A 14,984-nucleotide genomic window follows, 5' to 3' on the forward strand; every position below is an offset into this window, starting at 1 on the left:
GCTCTCCAACTGGTGCTTTTTAATAAGAGGATGATGACTCAACATAAAAGTAAATAGATAGGCCCTTCACAGAGGGAAGCAGGGATTTGTAGAGGTGCCAGAGCTCAGTTTTGAAATAGATATGAATAATATTTTGAGCGGTATACTTTCATTGTCAACATAACAACCAAGAGATGGCGATATCTTCCATGCTACACACATTATAGGCGGTTCCCAAATAGAATGGTAAATTTTATACTCCCCCTCCACCAACAAGCATCAATCCATGGCTTGCTCGAAACAACGAGTGCCTCCAACTAACAAGAGTCCTGGGGGAGTTTTGTTTGCAGTTATTTTGATTTGATTTGCATAAAGCATGGGACTGGGCATCCCGGTGACCAGCCATTTTCTCGTGAGTGAGGAGCGGAGTCCATTCCTCTTAAGAATAACCCGCCTAACATGGAAGATACGGACAACCCTAGTTGATACATGAGCTATTCGAGCATACAAAACAGGATATTTATTTGAATGTTTAGAGTTTGGCACATACAAATTTACTTGGAACGGCAGGTAGATACCGTATATAGGTAGGAATGGTGGACTCATATGGAATAACTTTGGGGTTTATGGAATTGGATGCACAAGCAGTATTCCCGCTTAGTACAGGTGAAGGCTAGCAAAAGACTGGGAAGCGACCAGCTAGAGAGCGACAACAGTCATGAACGTGCATTAAAATTAATCAACACCGAATGCAAGCTTGAGTAGGATATAATGCACCATGAACATAAATATCATAGAGGCTATGTTGATTTTGTTTCAACTACATGTGTGAACATGTGCCAAGTCAAGCCACTTGAATCGTTCAAAAGAGGATACCACCCTATCATACCACATCACAACCATTTAAATAGCATGTTGACACGCAAGGTAAACCATTATAAGCTCCTAGCTAATTAAGCATGGCATAAGCAACTATAATCTCTAATTGTCATTGCAAACTTATTCATAATAGGCTGAATCAGGAACGATGAACTAATCATATTTACAAAAACAAGAGAGGTCGAGTTCATACCAGCTTTTCTCACCTCAGTCAGTCCATCATATAAACATCATTATTGCCTTTCACTTGCATGATCGAATATTGTGGATAATAATAATAGTGCATGTGCATTGGACTAAGCTGGAATCTGCAAGCATTCAATTCAAGAGAGAAGACAAGGTAATATGGGCTCTTTGTCAGATCAACAATAATGCATATAAGAGCCACTTTAACATTTTCATTATGGTCTTCTCCTATCGACCCCCAAAGGAAAGAAAATAAATTAACCTATTTACACGGGAAAGCTCCCAACAAGCAAAAGAACAACGAGAAATATTTTTGGGTTTTCTTTTTAATTACTACTACAAGCATGGAAAGTAACTAATTAAAAGCTACAACTATTTTTTTTGTTTTTCTTAAGGTTTATTAAACACACAAGAAGAAAGCATAAAAAGGAAAATAAACCAGCATGGATGATACAATGAAAAAGTATGAGCACGAACCACTAGCAATGAGTGTGTGAACATGAATGTAATGTCGGTGAGAAATACGTACTCCCCCAAGCTTAGGCTTTTGCCCTACTAGGGAAAAGCCTAGCAGCAGCGCGGGTTTTCGGCCTTTTAGTAGCGCGGGGGCCGGCGCTACTAATAAGGCGCTACAGCTAACGTATAGCAGTAGCGCTGGTCCACCCGCGCTACTACTACACAAGTGTTGCAGCAGCGCGCTTAAAGGAACCTCGCTGCTGCTAATAGCTATAGCGCGCTTCCCCTGTGCGCGCTACTGCTACAACCACGCTGCTGCTAACTTTTCTCCACTCGCTACTGCTAATTTTAGTAGTTTTTTGTTTTTTTCCGGCATATTTGTTTTGTATTTGAACAGGCTTTATAGAAGAATCTTGTAGCGACCCGACCCGAATGGATCAAGTCTCTGTGCTTATGTGTCATCCCTGGATCAGTATGCTGACACACACAGTACTCGAAGGATTTATAACAGAGGTAAATCACATGTATAAAGTAACGTAAATACTATTACCTCAATCCAAATATAGCGGAAGAAACAAGGTTGTGGATTCCCATCAACACCAACGGCAAAGTTGAGTGTAGAAATCGTAACCCTAACGTAACACTTACTCGTCGTAAGAAACCTGCAACATAAGACGTTGCAGCCCGAAACGGGTCAGTACATTGAATGTACTGGAAAATTCACACCATAGAGAATGACAAACAATGGCTATCACTACATGCATATTTGGCTGGTGGAAAAGCTCTATGGTTATAAGGTTTTTGCGTAAAGCCAATTTTTCCCTACTGCAAAGGAATAAGTTTATTTAACTATCATGGTGGTTGTTGAACATTGAGAATGGTTGACAGCATTCTCAATCCCAATTAAGTAACATCATTAAACCCAACAATATTCAATTAAAGTAACGTGATGAGATCAACAGGATAATCCAAGAACTAGATACTCAAGATGTCCATAACCGGGGACACGGCTAATCATGATTAGTTTATACACTCTGCAGAGGTTTGCGCACTTTTCCCCACAAGACTCGATCGCCTCCGTTTGGTTTCTCGCACTACATGGTGTTTGAGAAGACGGATGACCGAGACACAGTCTTTTAGAAGCGCTAGCACCTTACGATCGGGTAGACCGGTACACCTACATCCCCTACATCTGCTAGTCTGCCACTGTAAGAGTTCGCACAACTTAGTCAACTATGCCAGAGCCCATAATGGCTTGTGGCTGCACACGGAAGTTACTAGCATGAATAATCTTATGATCCCTTTGAGCCTGGGTGGCGGTCCAAAATAAAACAGGCAAGTCCTGATAGACATCAGGTGCCTCAATCCACCCAGATGTGTGTTTAAGTTGCCACCTTAGATAAACCATTAAAATTATCAACTCACATCTGTCATGGATATCACTCACCCAATCCACGTCTACTAGCATAGCATGGCATAATAAGCAAACGTAGAAGTAACTCCCAAAGGTTTCATAATAATACAGGTAATAGGTACTACCTCATCTACTTCCCATCCCACAATTTAATTAGATCCTAATCATGCAATGTGAGAGGATTGATCTAATGCAATAAAACATGGGTTGTAGAAAAGGTATGATCGAAGTGTTACTTGCCTGCAATGTTGATGAAGATGATTCACACTCAAAACTCTTGATATCTCTACTCGTCACACTCCGGTCAGTCTATCGTGAGCAAGCAATAGTAACCACACATAAGCAATCACTCAAAAGATCGGAAAGAACGAAGAAGACGATTCGGAAACATCAAAACCAAGAAAATAACTCTTGCAACATAAAACAATTTCTAACAGTACCAAAATTATGTGAATTTGGCCTTATTAGAATGTTTAGGTCAAGAGCTTCGATTTGCAAAAAGAATCAACTCAAACGGAGTTACGGATAAAAAGATATGATCAAAAGAAGTTTGAATTCAAATCTGATCTAACTCAAATTTTAAACTTTTCAGAAACATGTTTAAGTTATTCATTCGGATAGAGGAGATCATAACGAAGACGTGGGCGTTGGTTTCGTTGGATTTGGGCAAACGAGTAAAAAGTTATGGCTATTTGAAAAATCAGAGCCAAGCTGTTTTACGGAAGAGAGAGAAAAAAATAGCTACGGGCTAGGGTCTAACGTATAAATACGTAGACTAATTGATAATCTAATTATTCTATCGTATTAGTCTAAAAATAATAAACTACGGAAGGATAAGAAAAAAATAAAATAAAGAAAGATACCTTTATAAGGCAGAGAAAAGACAACTTTGGAGAGTGGAGACAACTTCCAGAAGTCGCGCCGGAGAGAAAAAATATATTTTTCTTAGATAAATCTAGTCAAACCAAAATATTGATTTAACCCGAATTGGATGATTTTTGGAGGCTCTATGGGTCTATATTTATTGGTGGAAAAGAGGCTTAGGGGTCAAAGGCTAGGCAATGTGGGACTAAACATAGACGAAAATATACGAAACAGAGAAAAAAAGAGGCGATGGGCCTAAAGGCCTTCGGCCGGCCGTGCGGTACCCTTTTTTTTTGGGCCGGCCGCTCGGTGCAGTTTTTTTACAGAATGTGATAAACCGAAAAACGAAAATAAAATAAAACTTTATATAGGCATACTATATATCAAAATTTTTAGAAAAAGATTTTCTACGACATGAACATTTTTCTAGCATTAAATAAAATACACACAAATTTTAATAATTCAAAGAGTGCTACTGGTCTATTAAAATCCAACTAAAATCATTTTAAAAATACCAAAATGATTTCAAATTAATTTTTCTCCAAGTTTCTATTGTAGGGAATCATGTTACCCTAATTTCCATATATTTTATTTTTGGAGAAAAATAATTTGAATAAAACTCAAATAACTCCAAATTGAAAATAAATTCAAAAGAACTTTGAATTTAATTCTTTAAAACTCCCAACTCATATTTCATAATTTGAAGAAGTCAATTTATCTTCTCTCGTGAAAATCATTGAGTTGCATAAAGTTTCTGAATTGGAAAAAATTTCAAATGAAATTCAAATATTTTCAACACCCCTTGTCATTTAAATAAATGGAAGAAGTCATGTCATCTTCTCTCCGGGGTTTTGTGTTTCAAAAGAATTTGAAATCATGGAGATCAGAAAGCAAATATGAAAGTTTGGGAAAGTCCTTTTATTCCCTCTCATTTAACTTTCAAAGAGTTTCGAATTCACTCACTTTCAGTCAATCAATCAAACAATCAATCAAATCTATCTATTTATTATAACATTCCAAAATTTAGAATTTTGGGATGTTACAAATCTTTAGCACATACAAATGTCATCATGATACACATACAAATGCCTGCGAGACCACAAATGTAATCATAGCATATACATACAAATAGTCTCGTCATAATCATCATCCAACACAAAGTGGTATCTTGTCATCATCTTGAAAATAGCGATACATGCAAGTCTCAAATACTTGCAACTACAACGTCATCCATCTAAACAAAGGTATACGCGAGAAGAGCTATCACTATGAGTGAGAGCGGAACTATGCAGTACATGAGATGGCGGTTACGAGTCCTCTCTCGCGCTAGCGTGAACCTCAAGTAACTAGCTTCTCCTTCTTGTCCGCTTTTGAAGCCTTTATGGCTGGCGTCCGAGAACCCATTCACTTGCGCCTGACACTCATGCCACTTGTTGTACACCCCCGGAACCTTCCCTTTGTACATGACATAGCAGTTCCATCTCGCCATCAAGAAACTAGGTACCTGTTAGAGATGCATGTTCATGAAGAGGATGTACAATCATATATATGCAACAAAATATACTAGAGAACACCGAAAAAGAAAGGGTTAGCAACTAGATGCAACATACAGTATGCAAATTAATTAACTAGAGGTACGCAGGTCATCATACGCAAACTAACAAAGTAGCGTTACGCAAGTTCGGCAGGGATCATGGACATCACAAAGTTGCATCGCTACAAATAGTATACAAGTTCAACCGACACAAAGTAGCGTTACGCAAGTTCGTTAGGAGCAACTGTGTCAAATGTTCTTTACTCCTTAAGTCATCGTCATTGATGCTCGCACATTCCCGTAGGATGCATCCTACTTGGTTCCCATAGCACTTGCGTGGTTCTTCCGGCTCTAACGGCTCAAACTTGCCAGGTGCCATCTTTGTGATCACATGTCGTCCAATCCCTAGTTTGTTAGATTTTCGTATCCTCTGCTTCTTATGCCTCTTTTCGGTAACGGCATCGGCGCCGGTATCTTCCCCGGCGGTACCTTCCCCACCGGTCTCGGCGCCGCCATCGGTGCCGGCGTCGTCGGTGTCGGTGTCGGCGTCAGTACCATCATCGAGGCGGACCTGCAAACCTTGCTTAACAGTCAAAAAGTCGAGGTAGTCTTGTTCACCCTCATAATCCATCTCGTCTGCATCTTGGTCAGAAGGCCTAGTTTCTTCGTTGTTCGACATGTTTCCTATGATTAAGTGTCCTCATTTATTTCTAAAAGTATGAATAAATGAGAAATGAGATAAAAAATAAATCTATGTGCCAGCACTCGATATGCCAACTATGTAGCACAAATCATGCCTTTATTCACGGGAAATTTTGGCATGACCTTTCCTAAAAAATGGACATATCGAGCGCCTGAAATTCACGGGACGGAAATGAATCAACATTCCGGCGTAACATAGGCAACTCGGATCAGTTACCAAAACATGACATGTCCAAAACATGACATATCCACATATCACATGTCCAGTTCAAATTTGCATATAAATTCAGCAAATTTTGAAACCTATCTAAATTCATAACTAAATATATAACCTAATTAACATAACTAAAACCTAAGTAAATTAATCCTAGATAGCAGAGAGAGAGGGGGGGGCTGGTTTACAGAGGGTGCAGGGCGAGGAGGCAGGCCCGACGACGGCCGAGGTTGGGAGGGGAGGAAGAAGAGGAGGGAGGCGAGGGCCGACGGGTCGAGGGCGAGCGCTGGCGCCGGGGCGAGCGCGCCTGGGTCGGGGGCGGCGGGGTTGGGGGGGGGCGCGCGGGGGGGGGGGGGGGGCGCGGCGGTGCGACGGGGCCGGGGAAGAGAGAGTGGGGATTTGGGGGAAAAGAGGCGGGATGAAGCAGGGAGAGGGAGAATTTTGGGTTAAGTGGACATATCAGTAGCGCGTTTACACGAAACGCGCTACTACTATTACGAGCAGCTATAGCGATTTTCTGCAGAAACCGCTACTACTACCTTGACTAGCTGTAGCTCTTTTTCACTAAAGCGCTACTGCTATAACCAATTTCCCTTTTTTTTCTTTTCCTCAGCATAATAGGAACATATATATTACATCATTGGACCCTTGCATAATAATGGCTAAGTGTGTATACAAAATAGGAACATATATATATATTACATCATTGGACCCATGCATAATAATGGCTAATTAAGTGTGTATACAAAATAGGAACATATATTTCCATTTTGCAAAAGCATGAAATATTAATCACACCTCTATCTCAAGATCGAGCACACGGTGGAGATGATGATGTAGGGAGGTCAAAAGTGCACAAAGCTCTTCTTGACAAAGAAAGATCTAGTTAGGGGGCAAATAGGTCACTTAACTAAATGCTACATCTACCTAGCTAGCTAATTTGGGAGGAACAACTTCAACTAGTGGAGGGGGGAGGAAAAAGAGAAAGGAGATGAATTAATGGAGGTGGTGTAGTTATAGCTAGGAGTAATGAAGAGAGAGAATGGTAGGTAGAAGAGGGAGAGTAATGGGGGAGAAGTATTGAGGAAGAAGAAGAGTGAGAGAGGGAGGATGTGGGAGGTAGGGGAAAGGGAGGAGAGGAGATGGGGAGGGGAGGTGGAAAAGGTGGTGGGTGCTGCGTCTTAGCAGTAGCGCGGGAGAGAAAGGGCGCTGCTGCTAAGAGCGTAGCAATAGCGCGCTTTCCTGTCACGCGCTACTGCTAAACGGGCCAACCCTGTGCACAATTTCAAAATTAGCAGCAGCGAGGTGACAAAAAAGCGCGCTGCTACTATGGCATTAGCAGCAGCGCGCTCCCTGGCGCCGCGCTACTGGTAAACTTATGTCGTTGTGTACTGTCGGTGGATTTTTGTAGCAGCACGGTTTAAGCGTCACGCGCTACTGCTAAGTTTGCACCAGTAGCGAGCTTTCCGTAGCCGCGCTGCTACTACTTAGTAGCAGCGCCTGTTTTTATGCCGCGTTGCTGCTAAGATTCTGTGTATAAGGTTTTCCCTAGTAGTGTTGGCCTAAGTTGGTCTATGGCCACGGCTGGCCTGGCGGATATACAAAGTGATAGTTGGGGTCGTACTGAGATGCAGCAGCTATTGCCTCATGAGCTGCTGCTTGGAGACGGGCCGTCTCTGTCCTCCTCTTATACTTGTCCGCCTCCTCCCTGGTTATAACATATCCCCCTTTTGCCTGAAAGTCAAAGAAAGCAAGAGCAGGGAGAGCGACGTGATAGGTGCATCGTCTGTCAAAGATTAGTCGGTACTAGAGGAACTTATCGTTCTTGTCAACAAACTGATGACGAACCATGGCCTCATGATCCAAATAAACAGGAGGCAACTCAACATCATACCCACGTATGGGTACACCAAGAAAATTAGCTAGACCGGTTGCATAAATTCCACTGAAGAAATCTCCACTAAATCTATTATTATTCAACCTACGGGCAACAATGGCTCCCAAATTATAATGTCTATCTTCTAATACGGCACTCCTGAGAACACTGAGGTCAGGGACACACATGTGACATGCTTCATCCTTACCATTTATGCACCTCCCTATGAAGAGAGCAAAATAATGTATAGCAGGAAAATGAATTCTCCCTATGGTAGCTTGTGTTATGTCTCTAGATTCCCCCACAGTTATACTAGCAAGAAAATCTCTAAATTCAGATTTGCCAGGTTCATTAGGACTACCCCATTTCGGAAGTTTGCAAGTAGTGTTAAAATCCTCTAAGTCCATAGTATAAGAATTTTCATACAGATCAAACAGGACAGTTTGAGAATTGCGTGATGATGAAAATTCAAACCTCCTCATAAAGGAATCAGTGAGATAGTGGTACTGGCGGCATTTGTCTGCCTCGAAGCTCTCAAGATCAGCATTACACACATATGCGTTAAATTCTTCCTTGATAACTGCTCGATCCATAAAGTCCTCTGAAGGCCATTCACAAGCCCGCACTTGAGCTTCCCTCGGTGGTTCTTCGTCGGCATCGCGCATTGCGAGCATGGGTCCTTGCTTCCTTGAAGGACTAGCTTGGTAAATTTTCCTAAACATATTTCTTTCTATGAAAAATTTCTGAAATTTTAGTAACTTCAAAATAAAAGTGAACCAAACTCAACAATATTGATAGAAATTACTCCTACAAGTGCCTAGAGGCAATACCATGCATCAAAACTACTTTTGACCATATAAATTTGACATGCAAGCTCAAGAACAGGGTCACCTAAGCAGCAAAAATATGCAATGAATAAAGCACTAGAACAAAAATTAGTTGGACCATTGGAAGAGTCCCATACCAAGGAACAATCCCCCAAAGCAGTTTTGTGAGTGGAGCTTTGAGCAAGGGGATCGAGAATGGCAACAAAATGAGCTTGGACTCGGGTTTGAGCTGGTTAATTAGTGGTGTTTGTAGGAGGAAGAAGGAGTGTGTGGTAGCTGGAATAAGTGGAGGGGAGCCAACATGGGCCCACGAGGCAGGGGGCGCCCCCTCCACCCTCGTGGCCAGGTGCTTGCTCCCCCTACTATGTTCTCAGTGCCAGATATTCTCAAATATTCTAGAAAAAATCATCTTTAAATTCTAGGGCATTTGGAGAACTTTTATTTTTGGGGTATTTTTTATTGCATTGATAATTCAGAAAACAGACAGAAAAATACTATTGTTGATTTATTTCAATATAAATAACAGAAAGTAAAAAGAGGGTACAGAGAGTTGTGTTTTCTAAATTCATCCATCTCATGCTCATAAAAAGGAATCCACTAACAAGGTTGATCAAGTCTTGTTAACAAACTCATTCCGAATAACATGAAACCGGAGAATTTTCGAATAACACTAGGTTACCTCAACGGGGATATGCACATCCCCAAAAATAAGAATATCATATTTGTTCTTGACAATAGGAAGAGGAAATTCAAAACCTCCAAAAATAATCGATGGAATTTTTCCAATAGAGTTTATACTATGAGCTTGAGGTTGTTTCCTCGGAAAGTGTACCGTATGCTCATTGCCATTAACATGAAAAGTGACATTGCCTTTGGTGCAATCAATAACAGCCCCTGCAGTATTCAAAAAGGGTCTTCCAAGAATAATAGACATACTATCGTCCTCGGGAATATCAAGGATAACAAAGTCCGTTAAAATAGTAACGTTTGCAACCACAACAGGCACATCCTCACAAATACCGACAGGTATAGCAGTTGATTTATCAGCCATTTGCAAAGATATTTCAGTAGGTGTCAACTTATTCAAATCAAGTCTATGATATAAACAGAGTGGCATAACACTAACACCGGCTCCAATATCACATAAAGCAGTTTTAACATAATTTCTTTTAATGGAGCATGGTATAGTTGGTACTCCGGGATCTCCTAGTTTGTTAGGTATTCCACCTTTAAAAGTATAATTAGCAAGCATGGTGGAAAATTCAGCTTCCGGTATCATTCTTTTATTTGTAACAATTTCTTTCATACACTTGGCATAAGGATTCATTTTGAGCATATCAGTCAAACGCATACGCAAGAAGATAGGTCTAATTATTTCAGCAAAGCGCTCAAAATCCTCATCATCCTTTTTCTTGGATGGTTTAGGAGGAAAAGGCATGGATTTCTGAACCCGTGGTTCTCTTTCCTTGACGTGCTTCCTAGCAACAAAGTCTCTCTTATCATAACGTTGTTTCTTTGATTGTGGGTTATCAAGATCAACAACAGGTTCAATATCTACTTCATTGTCATTACTAGGTTGAGCATCAACATGAACATCATTATTAACATTATTACTAGGTTCATGTTCATTACCAGATTGTGTTTCAGCATCAGAAATAGAAATATCATTGGGATTCTCAGGTGTGTCAATAACAGGTTCACTAGAAGCATGCAAAGTCCTATCATTTTTCTTTTTCTTCCTCTATGAAGGACTAGGTGCATCAGTAATATTTCTCTGAGAATCTTGCTCAATTCTCTTAGGATGGCCCTCAGGATACAAAGGTTCTTGAGTCATTTTACCACCTCTACTCATAACTCTAACAACATTATTATTTTTCTTACTATTCAATTCATTGAGCAAATCATTTTGAGCTTTAAGTACTTGTTCTACTTGAGTGGTAACCATAGAAGCATGTTTACTAATAAGCTTAACCTTTAACATTAGCCATATAATCACCCAAGTGTTCAAGCATATCAGCATTGCGTTTTAATTCTCTACCAAAATAAGCATTAAAGTTTTCTTGTTTCCATAAAGTCATCAAACTCATCCAAGCATGGGCTAGCAAACTTAGTAAATGGGATTTCAGCTTTATCATATCTATAGAGAGAATTTACCTTTACTACCCGTGTCGGGTTATCAAGACCATGTATTTCTTCAGCAGGCGGTAAATTAAGACCATGTATTTCTTCAATAGGAGGTAAATTCTTAACATCTTCAGCGTTAATTCCTTTTTCCTTCATAGATTTCTTTGCCTCTTGCATATCTTCAGGACTGAGAAATAGAATACCCCTCTTCTTCGGAGTTAGCTTAGGAGTTGGTTCAGGAATCGGATCAGGAATTGGATCAGGAAGTGTCCAATTATTTTCATTAGTCAACCTATTATTCAATAGAATTTAAGCTTCATCTGGTGTTCTTTCCCTGAAAACACAATCAACACAACTATCCAGGTGGTCTCTGGAAGCATCGGTTAGTACATTATAAAATATATCAAGTATTTCATTTTTCTTAAGAGGATGATCAGGCAAAGCATGAAGTAATTGGAGAAGCCGCCCCCAAGCTTGTGGGAGACTCTCTTCTTCAATTTGCACAAAGTTATATATTTCCCTTAAAGCATCTTGTTTCTTATGAGCAGGGAAATATTTAGCAGAGAAGTAATAAATCATATCCTGGGAACTATGCACACAACCAGGATCAAGAGAATTAAACCATATCTTAGCATCAACCTTTAATGAGAACGGAAATAATTTAAGAATATAATAATAGCGTGTTTTCTCATCATTAGTGAACAGGGTAGCTATATCATTTAATTTAGTAAGATGTGCCACAACAGTTTCAGATTCATAACCATAGAAAGGATCAGATTCAAGTAAAGTAATTATCTCAGGATCAACCGAGAAATCATAATCCTTATCAGTAACAAAGATAGGTGAAGTAGCATAAGCAGGATCATATTTCATTCTAGCATTCAAAGTTTTTTGTTTCAGCTTAGCCAATAATTTCTTAAGATCACTCCTATCATTGCAAGCAAGAAAATCTCTAGTAGTTTCTTCATCCATAACATAGCCCTCAGGCACAACAGGTAATTCATATCTAGGGGGAGAGTCTTCATCATCACTTTCATCAATATTATCAGTTTCAATAATATCATTCTCTCTAACCCTAGCAAGTTGTTCATCAAGAAATTCACCAAGTGGCACAGTAGTATCAAGCATAGAAGTAGTTTCATCATAAGTATCATGCATAGCAGAAGTGGCATCATCAATAACATGTGACATATCAGAATTAATAGAAGAAGCAGGTATAGGTGTCGCAAGCTTACTCAGAACAGAAGGTGAATCAAGTGCAGAGCTAGATGGCAGTTCCTTACCTCCCCTCGTAGTTGAGGGATAAAATTTTGTTTTAGCTTCTTTCAAGTTCTTCATAATGATAAGTAGATATAAATCCCAAGTGACTCAAAGAATATAGCTATGCTCCCCGGCAACGGCGCCAGTAAATAGTCTTGATAACCCACAAGTATAGGTGTGACGCCCTCGATTCTATCATACACTAATCATACACGCAAACGTGTACGATCAAGATCAGGGACTCACGGGAAGATATCACAACACAACTCTACAAATAAAATAAGTCATACAAGCATCATATTACAAGCCAGGGGCCTCGAGGGCTCGAATACAAGAGCTCGATCATAGACGAGTCAGCGGAAGCAACAATATCTGAGTACAGACATAAGTTAAACAAGTTTGCCTTAAGAAGGCTAGCAAAAACTGGGATAGAGATTGAAAGAGGCGCAGGCCTCCAGCCTGGGATCCTCCTAAACTACTCCTGGTCATCGTCAGCGGGCTGCACGTAGTAGTAGGCACCTCCCGAGTAGTAGTAGTCATCATCGACAGTGGCGTCTGGCTCCTAGACTCCATCGTCTGGTCGCAGTAATTGGGTATAGGAAGGGGGAAAGGGGGAGCAAGGCAACCGTGAGTACTCATCCAAAGTACTCGCAAGCAAGGAGCTACACTACATATGTATGCATTGGTATCAAATGGAATAAGGGTATCATATGTGGACCGAACTGCAGAATGCCGGAATAAGAGGGGGATAGCTATTCCTATCGAAGACTACGCTTCTGGCCACCTCCATCTTACAAAATGAGAAGAGAGTAGATGGTAAGTTCACCAAGTAGCATCGTGTAGCATAATCCTAACCGACGATCCTCCCCTCGTCGCCCTGTTAGAGAGAAATCACCGGGTTGTATCTGGCACTTGGAAGGGTGTGTTTTATTAAGTAACCGGTTCTAGTTGTCATAAGGTCAAGGTACAACTCCAAGTCGTCCTGTTACCGAAGATCACGGCTATTCGAATAGATTAACTTCCCTGCAGGGGTGCACCACATTTCCCAACACGCTCGATCCCCTTTGTCCGGACACACTTTTCTAGGTCATGCCCGGCCTCGGAAGGTCAACACGTCGCAGCCCTACCTAGGCACAACAGAGAGGTCAGCACGCCGGTCTAAATCCTATGGCGCAGGGGTCTGGGCCCATCACCCATTGCACACTTGCACGTTGCGAACGCGGCCGGAAGAAGAACTAGCCCCCTTAATACAAGAGCAGGCTTACGGTCCAATCCGGCGCGTGCCGCTCAGTCGCTGAGGTCACAAAGGCTTCGGCTGATACCATGATGTCGAGTGCCCATAATTGTCCCCGCGTAGATGGTTAGTGCGTATAGGCCAGTGGCCAGACTCAGATCAAATACCAAGATCTCGTTAAGCGTGTAAAGTATCCGCGAACGCCGACCAGGGCCAGGCCCACCTCTCTCCTAGGTGGTCTCAACCTGCCCTGTCGCTCTGCCACAAAGTAACAGTCAGGGGCCGTCGGGAACCCAGGCCCACCTCTACCGGGATGGAGCCACCTCCCCCTTCATCCCCATCTCCGAACAGTATCATAAGTAATGTAACAGTATAAAGTATATAGCATATGCCCGTGATCACCTCCCGAAGTGATCACGATCCAGTAGTATAGCATGGCAGACAGACAAGAGTGTAGGGCCACTGATGATAATCTAGCATCCTATACTAAGCATTTAGGATTGCAGGTAAAGGTAACAACAGTAGTAGCCAGGACAGGCTATGCATTAGGATAGGATAACGGAAAGAAGTAACATGCTACACTACTCTAATGCAAGTAGTAGAGAGAAGAATAGGCGATATCTGGTGATCAAAGGGGGGGCTTGCCTAGTTGCTCTGGCAAGAGAGAGGGGTCGTCAACACCGTAGTCGTACTGGGTAGCAGCGATGTCGGTCTCGGTGTCTAGCGAGAGAAGAGGGGGAAGAAACAATAAATATTAAGCAAACAGATGCATAGCGATGCATGACATGACAAGTAGCGGTGCTAGGGGTGACCTACGCGGTATGAGGTGGAACCGGTGAAGGAGGGAAACATCCGGGAAAATATCCCCAGTGTTTCGCGTTTTTGGACAGATGAATCAAAGGGGAAAGTTGCGTGTTCGCTATGCTAGAGATGTGTGGCAGTCGAACGGGGTGCTTATCTGAATTCGTCTCGTCGTTCTGAGCAACTTTCATGTACAAATTTTTCCATCTGAGTTACAGTTTATTTTATATGAATTTTCAAAGTTTTATAGAATTTCTAGAATTTAATTATTTATTTAAATTCGAATTATCCAGAATAGTAAATGATGACGTCATCATGACATAGGTGTGATGTCAGCAGGTCAAGCACAGCTGACCAGGTCAAACCGAACCAGTGGGCCCCACTGGTGAGTCTCACATTACGTAATTAGGGACTAACTAATTTGTTACAGATTAAATAGGGGGTGGGTCCCATTAGTCAAAGACTGATTAGCTAATTAGTTAATTAATAGTTTAAATAACCTTATATTTATCTACAAAATCAGTTAAATTAGCGTGGGGCCCACATGTGAGTGACTGGGCCAGCCCAGTCAGCACAGTTAACTTAGTCAACTGGTCAAAAGGGGGCCCCGGGCCCACTGGTCAGTGACTTGGGG

Source organism: Triticum urartu, chromosome 3 (genome assembly GCF_003073215.2).
Source record: "Triticum urartu cultivar G1812 chromosome 3, Tu2.1, whole genome shotgun sequence".
In the NCBI taxonomy this organism is placed as follows: Eukaryota; Viridiplantae; Streptophyta; class Magnoliopsida; order Poales; family Poaceae; genus Triticum; species Triticum urartu.